The 26621-nt window shown below is 42.1% G+C and overlaps 1 protein-coding gene and 2 pseudogenes across 1 annotated transcript in view; all 3 read right to left on the bottom strand.

Moving 5' to 3' along the window:
• LOC145400934 (protein zer-1 homolog) overlaps nt 1-26621 on the bottom strand; it is a 397151-nt gene that overhangs the window by 111237 nt on the left and 259293 nt on the right. The gene's annotated exons all lie outside the window — the stretch shown is intronic.
• On the bottom strand, nt 21939-22521 carry LOC145400972 (uncharacterized; annotated as a pseudogene).
• On the bottom strand, nt 22570-23624 carry LOC145400971 (uncharacterized; annotated as a pseudogene).

Raw genomic sequence — 26621 nt, 5'->3', positions numbered from 1 at the left:
TAATAATAATAAAAATATTTTACTGCATTAAATCCCTAAAGTGGCTGTTTTATTTTATTGTTTTAATAATAATAAAATTATTTTACTGCATTAAATCCCCAAAATAGCTGTTAACACACAATCTGGACCAGACAGATGAGTCAAAATACATCTGAAGATATGGGAGACCAGTGCGGTATGCCACTTGGTGGCTATGTATTGGTCATTATGGTAATAGCAAGCCTCACGACGATTGGCTTCCACATGCAAACAACCATGAAGTATAACAACACTTTATGCACTCCATATTCGCTTATGAAGTGCCTCGGTATATACCAATGATTTTTTTTTTTCTTATGTCTGACTCTGGGCATGGGTTTCCGACCTTTCCCAAGGCCCAGTAGTCCTCCTACGTAACATAAACTTTTACATGTCACCAGCTTGGCACTAACATCCACCGTCCATATTGAATACATGCTAGGGCTGCCTCATACAGGATTGGAGTGTTGGTATTAGCGGGATTGTATTTATGACATGCCATGGGTCTTATAGTAGGTCAAATCCTTAAACTGTTCCCTTCCCCAGCTGAGATTTTCAAACCTGGGTCCATTAGGACTGCAGGTCACCTCTTAACTGAATTGTCCACTGCCAAATACAGTAACAAACTAAAGTGGCGATATAATATGTAAAGGTGAACTTGATTTTTGAAAAATGAGAAATATCATGAGAAGTGTTGTATTTAAAATACATTGAAGACAATGGTTCACCAAGTTAGTTATAAGAAATATGAGAAAAAAGTGTCATCCAGTTCATGATCAAGATTAGAAGAATTGGTGTAAACATCGCTGATCCAACCTCTCCAGCCAGGGTTGTTATTGGGACACTGGACAAAAAAGTGAGTGTAAACTCATGGGCCCTGAACAAATTACATTTACTCTCATTTACAGCTTTATCTGGCTATTGCAGGTTTTCATTACTGCAGTAAAACTGGCAGATCATTCAACCGCAATCAAGAAGGCTTGACTGTACTTCTTATTCATCTGATATAAATGTCCTCTTCTATCATTATGCTGAATCTTTCCTTTCCTTGACATCTACTGTATACAGTAACTCAGATTTTCCTATACTCACTTACAATAACAAACCATTTTCTGCCTGGTCTTCCTTATCTCTCCTTACCTTAAATTTAATTTACAAAAACCTCTCTAATCCCTCTACACCCATTTCCCTCCCTCCCTTCCTCTAACTATGTCCATACCATTTACGAACACTCCCTTCTACCTTTGAGTAAACTTACATTCTTGTTCTTCACCTTTCATATACGTTATTATACTGTACATTTATCCTAGTCAATATGTGTGTCCCAAATAATTTCCTCATTTGATTACTTTTGAAGGCTATTCCTTTTGATTTTCAATCTTCACACTGCCTACATCACCACCTCACATCCATATCAAATCTCCATGCAACCTATTCTCAAATTATTGGCCTTCCAAGGCACTACAGGATTGTGAAACAAGTAGACATAAGTGAGTTTGGAGGTGTGGAGAGGTATAGTAGGCCAAGAGGAGAACGCAGATGGAAAAGATAAGTGAGTGTGGCAGAGTATGAGGGTTGCTGAAGCAGAGAGCCTAACAAAGGATTGAAATGAGAGGATAAAGTACAAAGGGAGAAGCAAATGACTAGGGTTTGGTGGCTCCATTTTCAACTCAATAGATGTTGGAACAATGGTATTTTCGTGTATATGAAGCGCACTGGAGAGAGAAAAAAAAAGTGCAGATTCCTTTGCTAGAGAAATAAAGCCAGAATTTCAATGGTTTCAATGACATATGAATTATTGTAGCACATTTCACTAGATATGTTTTTGCTAGTTTTCTCACTTTTATGCTTGCTCTTTTGTTTCAAATTATCTTTAGCTGGAAATACACCTACACCAAGATCACCATGATGATGTACATTAAGATGATGACGATGATCCAATATTACCTCCAAATAACACTGGTTGATTTCCCACACTTACAGCTATATACAATGATACCTTGGTTATCACGCACTTGGTTATAACAATTTTCATTATCAATGCTAGAGGAAAATCTGCATTCCTGCTCTCATCACACATTTTTTTGCTAAAAACAGTTTGTTATTGCACTCCTCAGCTGGATTCTGCTGAAAATGATGGTGCAATATACAGCAATCACCCATTCATCTTGACATCTACTGTCTGTATGATCCATAACCTGGACGCTGTGATCCGGCTGTATTAAACATTTTTACGTACATTTTCACATTCTATCTGGATAAAATGCTTGCGTCTGTGTGGAAATTATGGAAGCGCTCCCTCTTCTGTCTTTCTTTCCTTCATTCTTTCCTCTTCCTTCAGCCTGTGGGTGACTCTACACTGCGTGACAAGCCAAATGGTTTTCCTGTACACCAGGAAAGCATTTACTACGCTGGGTGGTAACCATATAACCAGATTTTGACGCCTGGTGGTTTTAGTGGGTAATTATGCCGCTCCAATTGGATTGAGCCGGTGAAGGTTTATATCCAAGGGGTGGTTTAGGTTGATTGCTCATGTAATACCACTCAGGGATGAGTGAGGCTGGTCACTCTCATCTTAAATGTCGGGACCAACTGCCCAGCCCTGGGCTCCTACGCTCCTCATGGGGCAGTGTAGGATTGGATGATGGATGGATGGATGGCTAACATCTGTCCACCCGGTGGCAATAGCCTGGTGGTGCTGTGCTGTCTGGCTCAGTAGTTCACCCAGGGCCCGCTAGAGACCCCCTTGGTCGTTCCCAGTTCCCGCACGTCGACTGAGGGTATGTGTACACATGTGCGTGCGTGTTTACACAGTATGTGTGCATATTTATGAGTGAGTGAATTGTAGAAAAAAATCAGTAAATCACTCGTTTTATGGCAATAATTCACAATATACAGCAATCCCTAAATTATCAGACACAATAGAGCCAAAGGCACATCCAGACAGGGGCAAAGTTCAGATATAGAGCAATATCCTCTAATGTACCCATACCCTACCTATACCCTCACCCAACCTATATGTACAATACCCCTCCTAATTTAGCAGTGCTCTGTAGTCTTTCACCTGTTTTTAAACACACACTGGAATATGCAACATAATCCTGAACAGTACGAAAACAATGCACAAACAACAAAAAAACACAAAAACCCTACCTATATGGACAGTACCCCCCCTAATTTTGGCAGTGTTCTGTGGTCTTTTGGTTGTTTTTAGACATCAAAGCACACACTGGAATATGCAATATAATCCAAGACACTAAGAACACAATGCATAAACAATAAAAATTATTAAAAAATCCACAGTACAGTACTTACCACCCACTGAACAGCAGATTGGCATTGTAACCCGCAAGGCTCCAGCAGATGTACAGGTATCCCAAGTGGTCTAGCTGCTAACACTGTGGCTTAGCAAAGATCAAAGAACTCCTCTTCCTCCATCTGCTGAAGTCGGCCGATGTGCGGGGACGTGCGGTGAGGTGATGGAGCGCTACCCACTTTGGGAGGCTCTGAAGACAGCCACAAGGTGATGTTTAACTGAGGCTTAGCGGCTGTTAATGTTTCCAGTTTTGGGCCGAGAATGAAGACTGGGATCAAGAGGGTGATGGTGGTGGTGGTGGAGAGAAGGGCCTGGCACTCATGGGGATGGCAGGCTTGAGGAAGGAGTCAATCTTTGTCTGATGATACGTGCAGCAATTCTGTTGGAGGATGACAGTGCCCCTGACTGCACAGATATCCATCACCAGCTTGTGTGGCACCAACTCCCTGTCACAATGAGGGTGCTCAGCATATTCGAGCACCTGCTCGATGTCGGCCTGTGGAGCACCAAGACGAGAGAGTGATGGACTGGTGGGGTGGCCAGAGTCAGGGTCCTCGTTGCTTTCCTTTGTCGGCCCTGCAAAGACAGCAGCTGCAATCTCCTCATCAAACAATGTCTGATAACCTAGATTGTCACTGTTGTCATCCAATGAATCCCTGACATTGTTAATGTCCACATCCTCGCCTGTGTTTTATAGCCAAAGGTGGAAATCGTCCACATCAAATCCTTCAAAGTCGGGTGAGGCCTCACATCCCTGATGGAGACGAGACCAACCACTTTTCACTTTCCAGGGTTCTGACAGATACTTCCTTCCAAGCATTGGCCCAGTTAACACCGTAGCACCACAGATTCTCCAAGGTCTGCTCACCACGTGTCGACTCCTTCCTCATCCCCAAGCACGACCATCACCTCATCGAGGAACCTCCAATGGTACAGTTTCTTGGCTACCACAATAACACCTTGGTCCAATGGTTGAATGAGAGTAGTAGTATTAGGTGGCAGAAACATGTACCATATACAGTCGTTATCAGCAAACAAATCCTTCTCCGACAGATGCTAAGGGGCACTGTCGAGGATCAGGAGAGCCTTTGCCTGGCCGCAAGGGATACCAAGTTTCTCCATTTGATAACGGTTAACATCCTAGACAAAGTGTCTGTGGAACCAAACTCTGAAGATCTTTGTGGTAAATCAGGTCTTCACAAAATGGTACCACACAACAGGCAGACTATCCATTAACACACGGAGACAACATGGTCGTTTTGCCATCCAACAATAACAGGTCATAGGCGGTGCATCCCGTTAGCACTGGCACAGCACAACACTCAGACATGTTGTTTGGACTACGTGCGACCAGGCACACTCTTCACCGCCCCTTTTGCCAGGGTGTTGGTGGGCAAGGAGCGGTAGAAAAGGCCAGTTTGGTCAGCATTGTACACTTGACCGAGAGCAAGGCCCTCCTCCTCAAACAGGCACTGCACTTTCTGGTGAAATGGCTCAATGTCCTCCACTGTCGTGTCCAAAGCCTTGCCATGTGCCTTATGGCCAGTAAGTCCATGCCGAAATCTGAACCGGAAGGGCCAACCCTCGGATGCCTTGAAGTTGTGCGCGTTATGTAAGCATGAAAACTTCTCAGCTGCAGCCTTCAACTCGGTCCCACGAACAAACACGCCAGCACCCCGTTGCAAGCGGAACCGAACCAAAGTCAACTGGTCAATGCTGGCATGGCGAGACTGGGACATCACCTTCTGGTTGCCTGTTTGAATGGTATCGCTATAGTCCTGTCTGTGCTGAGTCACCCTGTCCTGCAATTTCTTGATATCAAACAAGATTGAACAGGCCAAGTCATATTCAGGCAGAATCCATGAAGTTGGCCACCACAGCAACCTTGCCCAATATCTCACGCTTCTTCTCCGGAGTCAAAACCCTCCTCTTTTGTTTTTTGGGTGGTGGTCACACACACGAGAATACCACACAGGAAGATTAAGCCTGTGGAAGGTAGGGCACCACCACAAATGCAACAATGGAAGCTGCCATTGTTTTACTTCAGCCAAGCACATCCACACATGGAGAGACAATGGCAGGAACTGAGGTGCAGTATCACTGGGGTGTGTATGGCATTGCCACATCTCTATCCACACTTGGCTATGAGCATATAAGCAAAAAGAGGCACACTGACCTACAAATGCAAGGGTCCTTTTCGCTTGCCCAGGCAAATGTTGCAACATAGCAGAAACACTGGGTCCCTGTACATCATGGGCATAAGGAATGCCCGAACAATCCGGACGCTAATGTGACTTTGACCATTCAATAAGGAGGCAGATGGCCATGCGTGACCGGGAGTTTCTGACAATCTGGGCAGTCGAGAGACTATGACCATTTGGTTAGGAGCTGGACAGCCATTCTCAACTCAGCTTGTGGGTTACAGTCTGTATTATTCGCACGCTGATGGCAGTCTCTGAGTTCATCAGGCACACGGGAATTTCACCATTCGCTTGGGAGTTGGACAGGCATCTGCGCTCAGCTTGTGGGTTACAGTCTGTAATACTTACACATTGTCTGTATGTAACCGGTGATCCAGGGGAGGGGGGAGGCTGGACCATTCGGTAGGGAACCGTACAGCCTTGTTTGCTGTGCTTGTGGGTTACAGTCTATTACCCGCTTGTGGAGAAAGAGGCCGGTAAGCCACCCAATAGACTTTCTTGACTTTGTAGGCCAGCCGGCCACCAATCCCTGAATTTTTATATTCAGGTATGGACAAATAAACCCAGATACAGACCTAACAGAGCCATGGCCTAATGTCTGTATATGGAGCATGACCAGATATGAAGCATCTGGATAAGTGAGTGATTACTGTAATATAAAAGAACACTTTCAGCCACTCTCATATGATTTTAGTACGATTTCGGTACGTATTATTTTATGCTATTTACAAGAGAGAGAGAGAAATACAGGAATGAAATGGGTGAGCGTATCTGTCATCAAGCCCCATGTGTCTCACTTCACTTCCTTGTTATGTATGAAGGAGGGCCAGAGGAGAAGTCCATTATCTGGACGGATCCATTTTCTGGATATGCCAGACTCTATTACATCAGATAAATGGGGGATTACTGAATAAGGTCTGTGATGGCTTCAAGAGTTTCCAAAATGAGGCCCTACTTGAGGAGTTAATCCCAGGTAGTGGAGAGCACTAACTCTCCACCCCCTTGTCTCAGAACCTCTTACCTCATGTCCATCTTAGGTCTCTATATGATGTCTTTCTTCCTTAATGTGCCTTTTTCATTGCTTTCTATTAAACTAACTATCCCTATGTGTCTTTCTGATACTACCATCACAATATGTACATATTTAGTGGGTCTAAATTGTTATACAAGAGAAAGTTTGGGTTTACAAATGGGGTGCCTGGTACTAATTAGGATACATTCCACAGGTTCTGTGCATTCATTATCAGTGAATTTTGTTATCATGCACTAGGCACAGTACCAATTATGTATGGTAACCATGGGATGACTGTAGTTCTGAATCCCTTAAGCAAAAACAAACACAACTGTAGAGTAATTAAAATTCACACAAACAAATGTACAGTACAATCCCTGTTAACTGGAAAGCTTGAGGATTTTACCTTCTTGGTTACTGATTTTTCCAAGCTAGATCATTGCTGTATATACAATACTCACCACTCATATCGGATGCCACACTAACAGATTCCATTTTAAACATCACCTCCTCTTAAACATAGCCCATAGATGAAACACACAAGTTTGCAGTGTCTTGCAGTAGTGCAAAAGGCACATAGTAAAGTCCAAAATATTATTATTTTATTTGCAAAAACATGGAAAAATGAACTAAAGAAATAAATCTTGAGCATTTATTGGTGACCTGATAATTTGGAAAGAAATGTTGTACAGTAGAATTATCACATCTACCTTGCTCACACATCAGCTATATGACTGTGGCCTGCCTGTTTATTCCTCACCTGACCACCATCACTCCTTCCCTCACTCACCACACAGGTTTTGCAGATAAAATAAATATGTAGGAACAGTGAGCACAGAAATTTTGTCTAATAAAACAAACCTTCATGACAGGGTGAGAGAATGGGAGTATGGTTTAGGAATATGTGTGGGAGCTAATGAGAATGAGTTATCTGATGATAAGCCATAAGTGCAAGAAGAATATACGAGAGTATGGAACAGTGGGTGCAAGGATTGTATGGGTGAGGATGAAAGTAGGTATACAAGCTTGGGCGAATGTATGTGCGTATGCGCTGACCGAGGACCAAGTGTTAAGAGTGAAAGATGAGTTTTAGGCGAGTGTAGAAGCATGTATGGTCAAGTTTGAGTGAAGCGAGAGAGCGTATTTCATTGGAGACATGAATGGCAAAGTTGGGAAGGTACAAGTGGGTGGAGTGGTTGGTCAGTGGGGTGTGCCAGCTGAAGTATATAGGAATGGTAGTGCTTTGGTGGACATCTGTGCTAGTAAGGGGTTGGCAATAGCCAACACTTTCTTCCGTCGTAAGATGATCCACAGGTATACATGGAAAGTCATGAGGAGGATGGACGGTGAACTTGTTGAACAAAAGGCAATGACAGAACGTGTGTGTGGATAAGCGAATGAGAAGACAAGTGTTGGATGCAAGAGTGTGGAGAGGGTGGGGGAATGGAATCTCGGACCATCACTTGGTGATGGCCAAGGTAAGGCTGCAGAGAAAATGGGTGAGAAGATGAAGGGGAAGACAGGAGGAAACAGCTCCTGTGAAAAGAGTGAAGTTGCAAGACAGTGAAAAAATTGCAGAGTATAAGAGCATAGTGGAAGAAAGACTGGGAAGGTATGAGTTAGTGCAGATGGAAGGGGTGGAAGAAGTATACAAGATATTTACAGAAAAGATGGGCACAGCATGCGAGGTAGTTTGCAGACTGTGGTTTGTGGAGTGAGGTGGAGATGTAGGGCTGTGCAAGGGACAGCATGGTGGAATGATGAGGTGAAGCGAGCTGTGAAACAAAAGAAGAATGCATATAGTCACTGGCTAGCGGGTATATGTTGGGGAGAAGATGAAAGAGAGAAGAGAGAGGTATATGTGAGCAAAAGGGAGATGAAGAGACTGGTGAAGGAGAGTAAGAAGAGAGTGGATGAAGAGTTTGGGAGGAATCTGAGTGTGAAATGGAGGGAAAGTAAGAAATTGTTTTGGAAGAAGGTAATGAAAGTAAGACAGTGTGAAAGGGGAGAATAACAGATTGTTGGTGAAGAGAGAGAAAATGAGGAGATGGAAGGAGCACTTTGAGGATTTGTTGAATGTATATAGTGAGGGCAGTGAGAGTATAAGTGGTTGAGGAATGGCTGGGAGAAGATGATATGAGAGGGGGGCGGAAGAGATCAGTAGGGCAGAAGTAGTGGAAGCAATGAAGAAGATCAAGATGGGAAAGGCCCCAGGAATTGATGGAGTGTGTGGTGAAATGCTGAAGTATGGGGGTGAGACTGTTGTGGAGTAGATATGGAAGTTGCATAGATGGGCTTGGGAAGAGGGAAGGGTTCCAGAGGACTGGAGATCAGGTATAATTGTTCCTTTATACAAAAGAAAAGGGGAGAGAAGTGTGTGGTAACTATAGGGGTATTTGCCTTGTTAGTGTGATTGGAATAATAAATGGTTGAATACTCAATGATAGAGTTAGGTATATAATATAGGAGGTAGCTGGAGAACAAGGGGGCTTTAGGAGGCGAAAAGGGTATGTATATCACATATTTGTTCTAAGATGTTTAATGAAGAATTATCTAGAGAAGGGAAAGAAAGTGTATGCTGCCTTCATGGACTTAGAGAAAGCACATGACAGAGTAGATACGCATGGTATGTGGAACGTATTAAGAATATATGAAGTGAATGGGAAATTGCTGAGTGCTGTGATGAGTATGGACGAGGGAGCTAGGGCTGTAGTGCGAGTGAATGATGAGCTGAGTGGGTTCTTTGATCTAAATGTGGGACTGAAACAAGGATGTGTGATGTCTCCATGGCTGTTTAATATACAGTATACATGGATGGGGTTGTAAAGGAGATGCAAGGTACGGCAGTGGAAGTGGAGGTGGCTCTAATAAATGAGGGGAAGGTGTGGAAGATTCTGGTGTTGCTGTTTGCTGATGATACAGTACTGTTGAGTGAAGATGAATGGGAGTTGCAAGGTTTGGTGAATGAATATGGAATAGTGTGTAAGAAGAGGAATCTAAAAGTTAATGTAAACAAGAGTAAAGTTATGGTGTTTGAGAGGAATGAAGTCACAGAATGCACAGTGAGGTTGGACGGTGAGGATATGGAGTGTGTGTGTGCATTCAGGTACTTGTGTAGTGTGATGAGGAAGGATGGAAGTTTTGGGGATAAGTGCTTGAATGGGTACAGCCAGGAGGGAAGGTTGTTGGTTCACTGAAAGCGGTGATAAGAAATAGGGAGGTGAGTATGGAAGTTAAGAAATCACTGCATGGTAGTATTGTGATCCCTATCCTGATGTATGGAAGAAGGGCATGGACCTTGGTGGTGGGGGACAAGTCAAGAGTGAGAGCAGTGGAAATGAGTTACTTGAGAGGAGCATGTGGTGTGACATGGAGGGACAGGTTGATGAATGAAGAAGTGAAAGAATGTTGTCGGGGTGGATGTGGACGTGATTGAGAAAATTGGGAAATATACACTGAGGTGGTTTGGACACGTGGAGAGAATGGAGAATGAAAGACTGACTAAGAGGGTGTATGTAGGTGAGGTTGAGGGAGGGAGAGGGAGGGGTACACCAAGGATGAGGTGGAGAGATGGAGTTGAGAGGTATATGAGGGAGGGGGGGGTGAGTTGGGGGGAGGGTAGTCAAATGGTGGGTGACAGAGTGACTTGGAGGTGTTTTGTCTGCGGCCACCCTTTGCGGGATTAGGGCGTCGGGCTATAGATAGATAGATATTTGTAAATGTGCTTCACTTTGAAGCAAGTGCTTTGTGGCCCAAAGTTATACAATGCATTTGCACTGGCAGAGGAAGATAAAATCTAGCTGATGGAAATGAAGGTTTGTATTGCTGAGGAAAATTACTGTGCTTGTAATTCCTACGTATATATTTTATTATCAAAAAAAATATTGTGTGCGTGTATGTGCCAGTGCAAGATCGTGCAAGTAGAGCGAAAGAAGAGTTCTGGACAAATGTGGAAGCGTGCATGGAAAAGTCTGACAAGAATGAGAGGTTGTTTTTGATTGGAAATATGAATGGAAAAGTAGGGAATGTGAAGGTGGATGGAGTAGTTGGTGAGTGGGGTGTACCTGCAGAAGTGGATGAGAATGGCAGTGCTCTAGTGAACATTTGTGCCGGGAGGGGGTTGATGATAGACTATACCTTCTTTAGACACAAAATGATCCACATGTAGGCATGGAGAGTGATGAGAAGGGAGGATGGTGAAGTGAATGAACAGAAGGCAATGATTGATTATGTGTGTGTGGATGATAGAATGAGAAGGTGTGTAATGGATGCATGAGCATACAGAGGTTGGGGCAGTGGATTTTCTGACCACCACTTGGTGGTGGTGAAAGTCAAAGTTCAAATGAAATGGAGGAGTAGGAGAATCTATCTATCTATATACCTAGGCTGCTTCCCCCAAGGAAAGGGAGGTAGCCGAGACAGGACGACACACTCTCCATTTACTCATCCATTTAAACACATTCATTCACATCTTAGCCCCAAAGGGGAGAACGGACAGATCCTCACCGCACCACACCGCACAAGGGTCAACTGCGCAATGCAATCAGTGACATCCACAGCAGGGCCCGACAGCAGAACTGGTTTACCCCTGCCACATCATAACATACCCATCCCCTTACCCGTACCTGACCTGACTAGCTGATCAGACCAAATGCGGGAGAATATCCCCTCAGGGCTGCGTCATCACTTATTTATTCACAATTTCTCTCCATTTATTTCTGTCACGCACAGCCACTCTTCCTTGCTCAACAGACATCCCTCTCGCATCCAGCGCTCTCTTCACACTATCCATCCATCCTATTCGTGGTCTTCCTCTCAGCCTTACACCTCTCACATCAGATCTAGTTATCTTTTTCACCAATCGCTCATTATCCATTCTCTCCATATGCCCAAACCATCGCAACACCCTCTGCTCAACTCTACCAGCCATCTCCTGAACAACTCCAGTTCTCCTTCGCACTTCATCATTTCGCACCCGATCCATACGCGTCACTCCACACATACTCCTCAGACACCTCATCTCCATTACATTCAAACTTTTCCTCTCTGCTACACCCATATTCCATGTTTCAGTAGGAGAAGGGAAGGACAAAAGAAGTAGTCCATACAAGGAGGGTCGAAAGGTTGCAAGAGGATGAAAAAAAAAAAAAAAGGCAGAATATAAGAGAGAAGTGGAGTAATTGGGTAAACATGATTTGGAGCAGCTGGGGGACATGGAAGGTGTATGTAAGATATTCACAGGTGAAATCTGTGCAGCATGTGAGGTGGTGTGTAGAGTGAAAGAAGACGAAAAGGGATGTAAGGAACAGCATGGTGGAATGAAGAGGTGAGATAGGCTGTGGTGCAAAAGAAGAAAACATATAGTGAGTGGATGAAAAACTGGGGCACAGACGAAGTTGAGAGACAGAAGAGAAAGTTATATGTACAGAGGAAGGGAGAGGTGAAAAGATTAGTTAGAAAGATTAAGAAGAGTGTGGATGAGGAATTTGGAAGGAATTTGAGTCTAAAATGGAGGGAATGTAAGAAAATGTTCTGGAAAGAGGTAAAGAGAGTCAGACAGTGTGATACTGAAGTGGGCTGGGGAGTGAAAGATAAAAATGGTATACACTGTATTGCTAGAGGAGAAGGGAGAAAAAGTGAGCAGATGGAAGGAACACTTTCAGCAATTGCTGAACACAGAGAACGAAAGTAATGCGAGCATTAGTGGCTAGGGAGTGGCTGGGAGGAGGAGTGAGGTGAGAAAAGAGGTAGAAATCAGTAGGATGGATGTAGTGGAAGCAGTGAAGAAAGTCAAAATGAGAAAAGCCCCAGGAATTGATGGAGTGTGTGGTGTAATGCTGAAGCATGGGGGAGAAATAGAAGTAGAATGGAAGATGTGTAGATTGTCCTACAAGGAAGGCAGAATCCCGGAGGATTGGAAGTCAGATATAATTATTCCCATTTACAAAGGAAAAGAGGACAAAGAAGTGTGTGGCAATCAAAGAAGCATTTGTCTTCTTACTGTAACAGGAAAACTATATAGTAGGATACTTATAGACAGAGTCAGGGAAATAACAGAAGAATTAGTTGGAGAAGAACAGGGATGTTTTAGGACAGGAACAGGTTGTGTAGATCAGATATTCACTCTTAGATCTTTAGTGGAAAAGTTTCTAGAGAAGGGAAAGAAGTTGTAAGAGGCCTTCATGGATTTGGAGAAAGCAACTGACAGGGTGGATAGACAAGGATTGCAGAAAGTATTAAGAATGTATGGAGTAGACGGGAAGTTGTTGAATGCCGTGATGAGTATGTATGAGGGTGCTAAGGCTGCAGTGCGTATGGATAATGAACTGAGTGAATTTTTCTATCTGAATGTTGGATTGAAACAGGGATGTCATGTCCCCATGGCTGTTCAACCAGTATTTGGATGGGGTTATAATAGAGATACCAGGTAGGGCAGTGGATGTTGGAGCGACCCAAATGAGAGAAGACAGTGTTCTGAAACTCCCTGTACTGTTGTTTGCAGATGATACTCCCTGTCTGTTATTTGCAGATGATACTATATTAACCCCTACACCGCGGGCTTGTTTACAAATGACTTGCGTGTCCCACGGGGTTATTTGGGCTCCGACAGACTCTCAAAAAATATTTGCCAAAAATCAGTTATTAGTCCTAGAATAATAAAATTACATATGCTTATGGCACATACCTTCAGCTTTCTCCTGGAATGATTGTTGAGCCTTCGTCGGTTACCGTAGGACTTGTGGAGACCTCTGAAGTAGGGTAACGAAGTCTCCACTTTACACTTCCCGACAACCCGTAATATGATTACCACAGCCAGATACAAACACTATTCTACAATTTTCAAGTAGTTTGGGATCCATACTCAAAAAAAAAAAAAAAAAAAAAAAACACTGTGAAAGCAATGGAAATTACGAGCGCGTCTGATCGTCGCACTGGCACTAGTTCGTTCTTGGTACTCTGTCATTTATTATTCATAAAACCCCTCACACTTTATATTTCTATTACTATATAACACTTATATATATCTACAGTCTTTATCCATAAGTTTCCTTCAGTAGTATTAGTTTATTGTCACTGTAGGGATTCAATTTCTTTCAGTAAAATACGTAGCATTCACTTTCTCGTCCTGTATACTGGCATTGAGAGTGAATGTCACTTTCATCTTCACTCTCATAACTCATAGCATTCAGACATGCTAGAGTGAAACTTTCACTTTCATTACTCCTAGGGTATATACTCGTATTCTTATACTACTACTCATTTACATTTCTATTTACGTTCTCTATTTTATTTACGTTATTTACATTTCTATTTTATTTACACTGTGTTGTGCACTGTCACTTGAAATAACTTATAAAACTATTTTCCATTGTTCACGTATATTTACATTCATTACTTTCACTTGCTGTTTACACATTATTTACACATTATTTACAATTCCATTTGCACTGTTTTACTCAATAGAAAGATCGTAGTCACTCTTTTATCAATTGTCAGCCCTTTACCTCTTTCCACATGAGGTTTAGTAGGGGGTAAAGGTCACAGGGCCATTTGCATGGGGGTGAAAAAAGGCCTTGAAGTCAGCAAGAAGAAACATACGTACCCTCGCTTCGGAAGATGAGAGTAAACTGATAACGGAGGGCCAGCGTGGAGGCCTGCTTAGGGGCTATTCAGAGTTACCAATATTAGTTCTTGAAACAGCTAAGTCTAGCACTGAAATGATTGGCAGGAAATCTAGACAATACATTATAAATTTGGTAGTTCCAGGTGAATGTAAATATCACTTAGGCTTCTCCCTTCCCTCCTTACATGTATATTTATTACGAAAATAGATTAGAGGCCTACTTAGGAGATATATATTCAGAGCTACCAATGTTAGATCTTGAAACAGCTTTGTCTAGCACTGAAATGATTGGCAGGAAATCTAGACAATACATTATAAATTAGGTAGTTCCAGGTGAATGTAAATATCACTTAGGCTTCTCCCTTCCCTCCTTACATGTATTTTTATTACGAAAATAGATTATATGGCATATTTCAAGGGGAAAAAAACAGCGAAAATTAGCGAACGAGTGCACGTGAGGTATTGTCAGGTGATAATTAGCCAATTCCAGGTGTATGGCACTCTCACTTACCTTATTTCTTTCTTGTATATATTATTTGGTATAAGAATAGGACATAGGGCTTATTTCAATGGATGAAATCAGTGAAAAATTCCAGGGAAGATTTACTTAGCGTAGCACGGCCGGGCAGGCGAGAGGATAGGGTAATGGAGGGGGGGTAGGGAGGGGAGTCAAGAACGGAGAGAAATGGCTAAATTGTCAACAATGGATGGGAGTACAGATGAGATTAGGAGTGCTGACTAGTGTTGGACATTGGCAGTACTGATAGATGATACAAGCCCCCACTTGGAAGCCCGGGTGAATTCAAAATAACACAGAATCACAAAAGCGACGCCCCACGGTATGATCCCTTGCTCCCAAGCGTCACGAAAGTGACGCCCCGCGGTTAAGGGGTTAAGTGAAGATGAAGGGGAAATGCAAGGTTTAGTGAATGAGTTTTGGAGAGTGTGTAAGAAACAGAGTCTAAAGGTGAATGTAGGGAAGAATTAAGTTTTGGTCTCTGAGAGAAATGAAGTCACTGAATGCAGAGTGAGGTTGGATGAGGAGGAAATGGAAAATGTGAATGCAATTAAATACTTGGGTAGTGTGATGAGAAAGGATGGAAGTTTAGGGAGTGAAGTACTTGAAAGGGTACAACAGGGAAGAAAGGTTGCTGGTTTTTTTAAAGCAGTGATAAGGGACAAGGAAGTGGGCATGGAAGTAGAAAAGTCGCTGCATGACAGTATTGTGATCCATTTTTATTTAAATCCAGTTGTTATAAAAATTTTATGGATCGAGGATGCCTTTAGGCACATGGACTTTTTTTTTATTTCCTTTGTTTTTCCTTCCTCCATTCATTAATAAAAAAAAAAAAAAAAAAAAAAGAAAAAAAAGCTAACATATGGAAGTGAAGCCTGGACCTTGTTGGAAGGACACATGTCAAGAGTGAGAGCAGTGGAAATGAGTTATTTGAGGGGAGCTTGGAGTTACATGGAGGGACAGACTGACAAATAAGGGAGTTAAAAGGTGCACTGTGGTGTGGATGTGGATGTGATTGAATGCGTTGGGAAAAATACATTGAGGTGGTTTGGCCACGTGGAGAGGATGAAGAGTGAGAGACTAACGAGGAAAGTGTATGTGAGTGAGGTGGAGGGGGGAAGGGGAGGCTGAGGATGAGATGGAGGGATGGAGTGGAGAGGTATTAATGAGACAGGGGATGTGAGCTGGAAGCAAGGCAGTGGTGGCACTGGACAGGGTGACATGCAGGCAATTTGTTTATGGCCACCCCTTATGGGATTGAGGTGTCTGGCAATAGATAGAAAAAACAGCTGAGTGGCAAGTAAGGGGTGGTGTGATGGCAGTAGGCGTGGAAGAAATGGGTGGGCCACGGCCGTATAAACAGCTGATCTGTGAGCATGGGAGTTCTAATAATTTTACTGTACAACATTTCTTTGCAAATCATCTGTTCACCAATAAATGCTCAAAATTTATTTCTATAATTTACTGTTCCATGATTTTTATGAATAAAATAATAATATGTAACAGAATGGCCTTGCCTAGATAGTGCTAGGTATTGCAAGCTCATGGGTAGTCAGTCAGTTTATTACGTAAAAAGAACATACCAGTGCCACACATTTTTGGCCAATGAAGAGTATGCCTTTTTTTAATGGACTTATTAGTCTTGCTTTTCACAAAAAATTCCTTGAGCTTCGGTCCTTAATGGACCTGATGTCATAAATCGTGGGATTTCCTACGTTAAATTCTGTCATCAGTGTCATATAATGTTCATTTTTTTCAAGTCTATTGTCTATGTCTAGCTTGTGTTTCAAGGTGTGCACAATGCACTTGTGGCACCAAGATGTGTAGAAATCACCGTCTATCATGACACAACAATACAACAGCGACAGTAGTTGTCTATTGACTGAAAGTGGTAAGCACGCTGGTGAACTGTGACGGGGAAAAGGGTGACTAAATAAGAGGAGGGAAAAGAAGAGGGAGGAGGGCTGGGAAAGGGATTATCTAGGAAACAACCTTGATTGGAAATGCCTTCACCTCACATCGCCTGATATCATCCTTTCTCACGTGACATGTGACTACCCTATGTATGGGCGGGCATTCAAAATGGTGCACACTGTTATATTTTTATTTATATATCTGTCAGTCTGTGAATTTTCCCGGCTGTCTGATAATCAAGTTTATCTGGATATCAGATATCCAAGATTGTACTGTATACGGTTCTATGCTTCATGGAAAGTTGACTTTTTCCCCAGTTTCTCCCATTTACTCTTCATATCCAAAATGTAATATAGGCCTATCACATACAGTAGACAACCACAGTTTCTCTTACACTCCAGCTACTCCACACAATGACTCTTTAAATGTAATGTATGATCTAGAAAATGATAAAATTATGTACATCCTAATTTGGACATAAAATAGCTAAGCAAAATCAATAGCTGAGTGACAGCATAGTCAAAAGAGTGGAATGTTTTCAACAATGACACTTCACATTACTACTCTCTGCTACAGCATTTTCAAGAAAAACAAAGAGCTCAATATTCATACGGACTGAACACCCTAATATCAAAATCCATGCACTTGAATTACCAGCATCCTCTACCACGCAAAGCCACAGCCAAGGTATCTGAAGGGTGGGAAGAGATTTTTGGCTAACTCAAGATTCTTCCTGGATCAGGAGATATTGTACTGGTATTGTAAATCCTCTTTCTCAGGAAATAATTATGAATATTACATCTTAAGAACAAAAGCCTTGGATGAGGAATGACCAACAGGTGACCACTAAGGACCAAAGAAAGGACATGGTACGGATTGTGAATGGAATGTATGGGATGCAAATGATGAGGTGAAAGAGAGATTGTCCAGGTGCTTGAGGGTGCAAAAGTGGATATATGTGGAGTAACTGAAACTAAATGAGGAGGTGAGACTGTGAGAGAATCGGGGTATGGATGGGGTATATGTGTGGGAGTAGGTGTGAATGAGAGGGCAAAAGAAGCAGTGTGTATTGTTGTGAGTAACAGATGGAAGGAGAATATAAAAAAGTATGGATCAGTTGGCTCAAGGATTGTGTGGGTAGGAATGAAAGTTGGACTACAAATGTGGGCGACTGTTTGTGTGTGTGTGTGTGTGTGTGTGTGTGTGTGTGTGTTCTTACCTTACCTAATTGTTCTTACCTAATTGTATCTTTACAGGAATGAGTCAAGCTCGTATTATCCCGTGTCTTAGACCATATTTATCGTACATATCCTTAAATTTGTGAATTGTTTTGGCACACACTATTTCATTCGGTAGTGCATTCCATTGATCAATTGCTCTGTTTGGGAAACTGAATTTCCTTACGTCTTTATCACCTCTCTTCTTATGCAGCTTTTTGCAGTGTCCTCTTGCTGATGCTTCTCCATATGTTAAGTAATCATTTATGTCTATTTTCTCCTTTCCTGATATGCACTTATATAGCATTATCATGTCACCTCTTTTCCTTCTCTCCTGTAGTGTTGGTAGATTCAGTTTATTTAGTCTTTCTTCGTAGCTTAGGTCCCTTAAGCTTGGTATCCATCTTGTAGCGGCCCTTTGAACTTTTTCAATCTTGTCTATATGCTTTTTGAGATGAGGACTCCAGACTATTGATGCAAATTCCAGGGTTGGTCTAATGAATGATATCATTATCCTTCTTAGCATGTCTTCATTTATGTATGTGAATGCTATTCTCATATTTGCAAGCAGTGTATACATGTTCCGTACCTTCTCGGTGATGTGGTCAGCCGGAGATAGTCTGTTATTGATAATCACACCTTGGTCTTTCTCTCTTTCTGATGTGTATAGGGTTTTATTTCCTAACTTATAATCCCAATCAGGTCTTTTTCCACTTTTACCAAACTTGATTACATGACACTTGTCCACATTGAATTCCATTTGCCATGTACTACTCCATTCATGAAGTTTATTTAATTCTTCTTGTAGCTCCCTACAAGAGTCTGTGCTAGTAATTCTCCTTTGTATTTTTGCATCATCTGCAAACATATTCAGATAGCTCTCATTTCCAGTGTTACTGTTTATATCATTTATGTACACTAGAAACATGATTGGTGCCAGCACCGAACCCTGTGGTACTCCACTAGTCACTTCTTTCCATGATGAGTAGTTTCCTCTTAGTACTGTCCTCATTTCTCTTTTTATGAGAAAGTCTTGCATCCAACAAAACAGTTTGCCTCGAATTCCTCCTTGATGGTACAGCTTCCATAAAAGTCTTTGGTGTGGTACTGTGTCAAAAGCTTTCTTGAAATCTAAATAGATACTGTCCACCCATCCTTCCCTTTCCTGTATTGTGTTTGTTACTCTGTCATAATACCTCAACAGATTAGTAACACATGATTTTCCTTTTCTGAAGCCAAACTGTCTTTCTGTTATCATACTGTGTTCTTCTAGATGATTTACCCAAGCTTTTCTTATAAGTTTTTCTAATACCTTGCTTACAACACTGGTCAGTGATACTGGTCGGTAGTTGAGAGGATTTTGTCTATTTCCTTTCTTGAATAAGGGGACTATATTTGCTTTTTTCCAAATATCAGGTAGTTTCCCTTGACTCAAGGATTTCTTGAAAATTAAAAATAATGGTTTACTTAACTCCTTTGCACATTCTCGTAACACCCAACATGAAATTGCATCAGGACCACTTGCTTTTCCTCTGTCTAATCTACTTAACTCCTCCTGTATTACTTTTTCTGCTATTTGTATATCTGGTAGTATGTGTGGACATGCGTGTTCCACATATTCCCTCTCAAAATTTTTTTCTTCTGTAAAAACTAATTGGAAATTCTTATTTAGTGCTTCACAAATATCTTTCTCTTGTGTATAAGTGATTCCCTCGTCCGTGATGGATTGTATTATATCTTTTACTTTGGTTTTGCTTCTGATATAGCTGTAAAACAGCTTTGGTTGATCACTACTTTGATTTATTATATCCTCCTCAAACTGTTTTTGGGCTTCCCTCCTTATTCTTGTATAGTCGTTTCTTGCCTGTTTGTAATTATTATATGCCCTTTCACTATTGTGTCTTCTGTATCTATTCCACAACAAATCTCTTCTTTCTTTTGATTTTTTACATTCTGTATTGAACCATTTCTGTATTTTCTTATCTGCTTCTTTGTGCTGTGGGATGTACTTCTGGACTCCTATTTCATAAAATTCACAAAATTTTTTATATACAGCATTTAAATCTTGTCCTCTAAGCTCATTTTCCCAGTCAACTTCTAAGAAATACTTCTTTAGGTCTTGATAATTTCCCTTTTTATAGTTTAGTCTCTTTTTGTAACTGTCATTGCTGTTTACTATGTCATATGCTATCCTGAAGTTATAATTTAGTACTGCATGATCGCTTTGCCGAGTGGAGGGTGATATATTAAACTGTCAATGTCATTTTCTTGCCTAGTAAATATTAGATCTAGCACTGAAGGTACATCAAGTCCTCTTTTTCTAGTGGTTTCCCTCACATGTTGCGTTAAGAAAAACTCTTGTACGAGATCCAGGAGCTTTTGGTCCCAACAGCTTTCTTGGCTATTTATATCTAGAGTATTCCAATTTATATTTGTATTGAAATCCCCAGTTAGTATAATTCTTTCCGATTTCTCTTCCATTTTATGTAGCAAGGATCTTATACGCTGAATTGTACTCTCTGCCAGGTCCTCATATTTGTCTCTTTCCCATGTGTTTGATCTGGGTGGCATATACAAATTGGCTACAATTACTTTACCTTCAGATGTGTCGATCTCTACTGCAATCAGTTCTACTTGTGATGGTATATCTAGGTTTATTTCCTTGACTTTTAGATTTTTCTTAGTTAATATTATAATTCCTCCTCCTTTTTTTAAGTTTCTGTCTCTTCTCCATATATTGTATTCCTCTAAGTTTAGTATGTCATTGGATATCCTTGGTGTTAATTTTGTCTCAGTTAGGCATATTATTTGTGGTTCATTTTCTCTGACATAATCATTCATCTCTAGTAATTTAGATACCATTCCATCCACATTTGAGTACATCAACTTTATCATCTTGTTTATATACTTGTCATGACATGGTTCTACTAACTTCCTCCTTTTTCTTCCATCCTGTTTGTGTACCACTTTCGTGTGTGTGTGTGTGTGTGTGTGTGTGTGTAATAATAATAATAATAATAATAATAATAATAATAATAATAACAATAATAATTGGTTTATTGGGTTAGCAGTGATACACTGACAATGTACATGGGGTTCACTTAAAATAGTTTATGCTAAATCTAGGACTAGACTGAGTTAATCATGTGCACGAAGGATGGAATGGCACTGTTCTTGCACCGGTCAGTCCTCAGCGCTCTGATCGGCACAAGCTTGTTAACCCGCCCCGTCCCGTCGACGTATGGGTACGTTGCAACGATTTGCATTTGCCAGTCCCAGCGACGTACCAGTACGTCGTGCAATTGCAAGGTCCCTAATTTGCACAATTTTCAATTTTCGCGCGTGATTTTTCATATGTATACACGGGACACCTTCCTCTATTCCTCTACAAGATGCCCAGCAGGGACAATGCCTTACACCGCATAACCTCCCCCCTCCCCCCCTCACGCCATTGTCTCGGCAATGGACCTGTTACCAGTGACCTGGCTAGTAAAGATATTCAGGGCCAGAGTGATTCCCCAATCAATGACAATGTGGAGGACAATGTTTACATAGCATTAGAAGAAGAAACAGCCAGAAATAATGATCAGGTAATGTGGCAAAAAAAGGTTAGGTATGGTGATTAGTTAGTGAGTGAAACAATGCTTATAATGCCTTTATTACTGCTTGAAAACCAATATACTCTCATACTACATATACATTCGTACCAAGTAAATAAATAAATACCGTTTATGAGTGGATAAAATAGGTACCCTCCCATAGAACTCGTTTTCTTTGGTGCCAGCATGTTAGAAAACCCAGTCAGGTAAGGAGGAACTCCTACCTGGACTGGGTATCTTAAACCTCAGGTGAGCGATTTCTCTATGAATTTTCGATGTTTTTCACCAAAAGCGAAGGTTTTAGCCAAAAGAAATTTTTCGAAAATACCTCGGGACTGGGGGATGTCGGAGGTGCGGAAAACCTCGGGACGTGACGGGTTAATGTGCCTTGTAGTGCAGCGTGGTGGGGGAGCGTCAGGTGGGAGGAAGTGTCGGTGATGAGGGTGACATAATAGCCCCCTCCCAAACTTCCCTAGTGCCTCCCGATGCCTCTCGGAAAGCCTTGGCAGACTCAGCGTAGTCAGGGCGTTGTCGTAGCCGTCATAGGCAGGGCCCAGGATGATCTTGCACGCCCTTTTCTGTGTCCTCTCGAGCTGCTGCTGTTGTGTGAGGGTGAGCAAGGAGGACCACGCTGGGGAGGCGTACATGAGGGTAGGGAGTATGAAAGCAGTATAAACTTCACGTAGCTCCTTTGCTGGCGTTCCCAGTGACTTGAGTCTATGCAGCATGTACAGTTTATATGAGGCTGTCCTCACTATGTTGATGACATGTTGCTTCCAGCTCAGCCGGTCATCCACCGTTACACAGAGCAATCTAGTGGACTGGACCAGTTGGAGGGGATGGGCGCCCTCTGATAGCTGGGGACGAGCCACGGCCTGTGAGGAGGTACAGAAGTGCATCACCACGGTCTTGGTGTGGTTGATTGTCACTTTGCTCTCCTCAGTCCACTTCTTGAGTCTGTCCAGGGTGGACTGGAGTGGCAAGTAGTCCGGCTGCCTGGTGTTGATGGGAATGCCAACGGTACTGTCGTCAACATACTTCCACCGATGCGGGGTGCCCATGAGGGCATCGTTGATGAGGATGAGGAAGCACAGTGGACCCATCTTGGTACCCTGGGGAACCCCACAGGTCAGGGGGAAGAGGGAGGAGATCGACCCCTGATACCTGACGGCCTGATGTCGCCCGGTGAGGAAGTCAGCCAGCCAAGCTGTCAGCTGTGGATGGAGTCCCAGTCGTATGGCCTTGCTGATGACAACAGTGTGGTCAACAAGGTCAAATGCCTTTCTAAAGTCAACAAAAGCGACAGCCAGAGAGGTGTTGTGTTTGACCAGGTGGCTGTGTAGGAAGTCAAGAAAACTGACAAGGCAATGAGTAGTGGAGGAGGACTTCATGTTACCAAATTGTTGTATATCCATTGAGTTTTTAATTTTATCATATGCCAAGTCGTAAACAAAATCCTCGCAAATAAGGCTCGGGATAGGGGTAATGGCAATTGGTCTGAGGTCACTCAGTGACTGTGGGCTATGGATTTTGGGGATGGGTGTTACGTAGGAAATTTTCCAGTCACTGGGGCAGGAGTTTTGAGATAATGAGGCATTAATTATGGAGGACAGTGGGACAGCAAGTTCTGGGGCAAATTCTTTGTAAATTTTGATTGGCAGGTCAGAAGGTGTAGTAGATCTGTTATGCCTTAGTTTCTTCAATTTTGTAGCTACGTTGGCCACCTGGATAGAGGGGGACGGTGAGGGGGAAGGGAGGTAGGCAGGTAGGAGAGAAGGGTCGAGAGGGGGAAGACTCTGACAGATAGAGGCAAAGTGACTGTTAATCTCTCGAGCTGCTAGGTCAGGTGATAAGTCAGAGGTACAGGGAAGAATAGAAGTTTGCTTTTGTAAGCCACAAAGAGCTTTGACTTTACTGAACCACCGACTACTGTCTTGCTGTTTGAGGTGATGTAGTTTGTTTGGGTAGTAGGATGACTTGGCTGCCTAATCTCCCTGATGTCCCTGTTCCTCAGGGACCTGAACAGGACGCAATCGGTGTAATAAGTCCTGTTACGTTGTTTGATGAGTCGCTTGAGGAGTGATGTCATCCATGGGGCATCTGATGTATCCACAGAGAAATCTTTGACAGGGAAGAAGTGGTGAAAGGCTTCAGTCGTGGTTGTGGCGTAGTTCCTCCACTTGGTATCTACATCCTCAGTGCGTGTGTGTGTGTGTGTGTGTGTGTGTGTGTGTGTGTGTGTGTGTGTGTGTGTGTGTGTGTGTGTGTGTGTGTGTGTGTGTGTGTGTGTGTGTGTGTGTGTGTGTGTGCAAGCAGAGTGAGAGAAGGGTTCTGGACAAATGTGGAAGTGTGCATGGAAAGGTTTGAAAGGAATGACAGAGTGTTTTTGATTGGACATATGAATGGGAAAGCAGGGAATGTGAAGGTGGATGGAGTAGTTGTTGAGTGGGGTATTGGTCTGGCAGTGAAATAGGTATTTTTGACATAATCCCTTAATGTTTCTTAAAGTTTTTTTCTTGCTTGATTCCTGTCACTTGGGGTGTAAGTGATCATTTTTTCCCGGATGTGTTGTTCCCACCCTTGAGCATTCCGAGAAATTCAAAATGGCAGCTGCGATGGCTGCCGGTACACAACAGGCCATACAACTTCTCAACCACTTCGCTTAGGAAGATGATTTTGGTGTCTACACATAGGTTTTGGGATATGAAGAATCCAATGGAACCAAAACTATCAGGATATAACTCTTATTAGATGTCATTGGCCACAAAATCGACCTTTATTTATGCAAATTTTACCTATTTTAGACAAAATGTTGCATTTAGCTTTATTGACCAATAGGATTTAACTGCTTAATGGTTAAATTTTCACTGCTTCTGAACAATATATAATGTATCAATTAATGCAACGCCTAACTTATTTACAGACACTTACCAAGCCTAGAGAATAGTCATTATGGTGAAGAAAGAAGCTACTGTAAGTGTATTTTTGAGTTCCGCTATGCAGAAGACTGTAAAAAAAATCAAGAAACCATGCCAAGAAAGCAAGCCAGGAAGTGATCGTATATTCTCTATTATTAATGCAAGTTCATCATATGGTGACCATTTACATTCTGAAATGCAACATCAGTTACAAGAAGACCCAAATCTTGTAACACATTATCACAAAAATTCTGTATTGTGATATGTCACTGAATCTAACATACCAAATAAGCCTCACTCCAATGATGAAGGTACAACTACTCAACCATCACCTACCAAACGAAAACGCTGTTCAGCTATTCCAGATTTTAGCTTCAAGGAACACCGTCTTTATTGTGGTCAGATATGCAACGTGAAAAAGGACCCCAAGAATCCAAGGCGATGGAGACCAGCTTACTTGTTTCATGCTACTGAATATGAAAGGAAAGGTAAAGACCCATCGCCAGTAAAGGATCTTATCACAGGAAGATGTAATGAGAGGAAAGATAACTTAGCCAACAATGTCAGAATTCGTCTAGAAGGTGCAGTAGGTGATCTTCATGCAGCAGAAGTGAGGTACCATGTTGACTGTAGGCAGAGATTTCACACACCAGGCAGAAGTTTAGGGGGAAGCAGTGATGCAAAGGCATCTGATTGCACGGACAAAATAACTAATATGGCCCTCAAACCAGTTATTGCGGAGGTGACCCAAAATCGGTAAGAAATATGGACATCAATTGTACTGTATAACAAGTACCTGGAGTATGGTGGCAGCTCAAAACTTAGTCGTTCTGAGTTGCTTAATTACGTTTCTGCATTTGTCAATGACTTTGTAATTTTGTCAGCTAAAGGATATGCCAAGATAATTTTGTTCCAGGACGATGCAGCAGCCACAATGAAGATGACAAAAGATAAAGATGATGATCAAGAATTAGAAATTGCTCTTCAGAAAATAGCCAAAGCTGTCAACAAAGATTTGTCTGAATTCCAGTACAACAGTCATGCCTACAAGAAGCATATTTCTATATCAGTTGGAAAAGAAGCTGTCTCAGATACTCTTTTGAAACTTCTCAAGAAAATTTCACCAAAACTGAATGAAGATTCTCTCACTTCCATTCGCATTGGGAATATGATCACAAGTGATGTGAAGAAACCCCACTGCAAACTGCACTTGGTGTGCTCTTCAAAAACGACAAGAAAATTTTGAATCACTTGTCTAACTATTCTGTCACTTGCAACTATGATGAAATTCGATGCTTTCGGAAGTCAGCCGCAACATAGGCTGTCCACTGAGCTTCCGATGGTCTTTTATGCCAAAGTTATAAATTCATGTTCCATATTTTACAAGACAGGCAGGTTTGCATATGAACAGCAATGCCTATCTGATGTAGGATATAATAATAAAGAGTTGTCTATGTTCATTTTTTTTCATTCATTCATTGCCAGATGCCATGTATCCCAAACGGGGTGGCCAAGGGCTTAGAGTTAATTGTTTTACAGGGAGGGGCACTAATCCTCCACCAACCCCACTTGACACGTAGGGATGCCAACAGCATCTGGTGTTCCCAGGCGGTCACCCATCCAAGTACTAATCAGACCCAACGTTGTTGTCTATGTAATAAGTAAAATACATCAATCATATATATATAGTATATTCCATTCGCATGATATTAAAGGAGCGTTGTGGTGTTGATGTGGATGTGATAGGAAACGTTATGAGGAACACACTGAGGTGGTTTGGCCATGTGGAGAGGATGGAGGGTGAAAGACTGACGAAGAGAGTGTATGTGAGTGAGGTGGAGGGGGAAAGAGGGAGGGGGAGGCCAAGGATGAGATGGAGAGATGGGGTGGAGAGGTATATGAGAGAGGGGAGTGTGAGTTGGGAGCAGGGGAGTGAAATGGCGGGGGACAGGGCGACTTGAAGGCGATTTGTTTGTGGCCACCCCAAACGGGATTGAGGCGTCTGGCAATAGATGGATAGATAGATAGATGATATTAAAATTAAGCTTAAGACATTTCTTTTCATGTACAAAAATAATGAGAGGTTACATCCTGATAGTTTTGGTTCCATTGGATTCCTCATATCCCAAAACCTATGTGCAGACACCAAAATCATCTTCCTAAGTGAAGTGGTTGAGAAGGTATATGGCCTGTTGACTACTGGCAGCCATTGCAGCCGCCATTTTGAATTTCTCGGAATGCCCAAGGGTGGGAACAACACAACTGACAAAAAATGATCACTTTCA

This window comes from Coenobita brevimanus, chromosome 54 (assembly GCF_032717465.1).
Source record: "Coenobita brevimanus isolate Jiangsu-jjx chromosome 54, ASM3271746v2, whole genome shotgun sequence".
Lineage (NCBI taxonomy): Eukaryota > Metazoa > Arthropoda > Malacostraca > Decapoda > Coenobitidae > Coenobita > Coenobita brevimanus.
Note: the sequence above shows the minus strand (reverse complement) of the source record. Positions and strands in the feature narration are given on the sequence as shown.